Source organism: Nycticebus coucang, chromosome 22 (assembly GCF_027406575.1).
Source record: "Nycticebus coucang isolate mNycCou1 chromosome 22, mNycCou1.pri, whole genome shotgun sequence".
Taxonomy (NCBI): Eukaryota; Metazoa; Chordata; class Mammalia; order Primates; family Lorisidae; genus Nycticebus; species Nycticebus coucang.
Genome location: NC_069801.1, coordinates 42,697,260 through 42,698,905, shown reverse-complemented (window position 1 = coordinate 42,698,905; position 1,646 = coordinate 42,697,260). Strand labels below are relative to the sequence as shown.

The 1,646-nt window shown below is 48.7% G+C and overlaps 1 non-coding gene across 1 annotated transcript; it reads right to left on the bottom strand.

The window, feature by feature from the left end:
* Positions 1-1,433: 1,433 nt before the first annotated feature.
* LOC128575745 (U2 spliceosomal RNA) lies at positions 1,434-1,624 on the bottom strand. Its single transcript, XR_008377147.1, has one exon. It is a non-coding gene; the product is annotated as a U2 spliceosomal RNA (small nuclear RNA).
* Between the last annotated feature and the right edge of the window lie 22 nt (positions 1,625-1,646).

The following is a 1,646-nucleotide window of genomic DNA, read 5'->3' as shown; positions in this document are numbered from 1 at the left end:
GCGCCCATAGCACAGTGTTTACGGTGCCAGCCACATACACTAAGGGTGGCAGGTTCGAACCCAGCCCGGACAAGCTAAACAATGACAACTGCAACAAAAAATAGCTGAGCGTTGTGGTGGGTGCCTGTAGCTCCACCTACTTGGGAGGCTGAGGCAAGAGAATCACTTAAGCCCAAGTGTTTGAGGTTGCTATGAGCTGTAACGCCATAGCACTCTACTGAAGGCAACATAGTAAAACTGTCCCCCCCCCCAAAAAAAGAACTCACTCTTTACCCATCTGATCTTGAACAAGTTTCTAAAAATACACTATTAACAATGCACTGTTTAGGGTGGCGCCTGTGGCTCAGTCGGTAAGGCGCCGGCCCCATATACCGAGGGTGATGGGTTCAAACCCGCCCCGGCTGAACTGCAAGCCAAAAAATAGCTGGGCGTTGTGGCGGGCGCCTGTAGTCCCAGCTACTCGGGAGGCTGAGGCAAGAGAATCGCTTAAGCCCAGGAGTTGGAGGTTGCTGTGAGCTGTGTGATGCCATGGCACGCTACTGAGGGCCATAAAGTGAGACTCTGTCTCTACAAAAAAAATGCACTGTTTATAGAGTTGCTAAGAATTAAATAATGTTTTAAATATCTAATTTATTATTATTATTATTTTTTTTTTTTGTAGAGACAGAGTCTCACTTTATCGCCCTCAGTAGGAGTGTTGTGGCGTCATAGCTCACAGCAACCTCCAGCTCCTGGGCTTAGGTGATTCTCTTGCCTCAGCCTCCCCAGTAGCTGGGACTACAGGTGCCCCACCACAATGCCTGACTATCTTTTTGTTGTAGTTTCGCCAGGGTCGGGTTTGAACCCGCAACCCTTGGTATATGGGGCCAGCACCCTACTCACTGAGCCACAGGTGCTGTCCTTAATTTATTATTTTTATTATTTATTATTTTTTTTATTTTAAAACAACAGAGACAGACCTGATTGGGTGGGTGGGGGGGCGGTCATTATTTTAAGGCTGATGGCCTGCTGAGTTTCCCCGCCAGCAAATAAAATTCCTTCTCCTATAATCTTTGGTGAGTCTATTGGTTTCAATTCGCCGGTCCTGCAACACAGTGGTGGCACATGCAGCCCAGACTTGTTTTTTTTGTAGAGACACAGTCTCACTGTACCGCCCTCGGGTAGAGTGCCATGGCGTCACACGGCTCACAGCAACCTCTAACTCTTGGGCTTACGCGATTCTCTTGCCTCAGCCTCCCGAGCAGCTGGGACTACAGGCGCCCGCCACAACGCCCGGCTATTTTTTTGCTGCAGTTTGGCCGGGGCTGGGTTTGAACCCACCACCCTCGGCATATGGGGCCGGCGCCCTACTCACTGAGCCGCAGGCGCCGCCCTGCAGCCCAGACTTGTTAAAGAGAGGTTGAGGTTGGCCTTTTTGCAACCACGCTCATAAGAAAGGGTGCACCATTCCTGGAGATACTGCAATACCAGGTCGATGCGTGGAGTGGACGGAGCAAGCTCCTATTCCAACTCCCTGCTCCAAAAATCCATTTAATATATTGTCCTCGGATAGAGGATGTATCAGATATTAAACTGATAAGAACAGATACTACACTTGATCTTAGCCAAAAGGCTGAGAAGCAATTATTATTTATTTTTTTAATTAC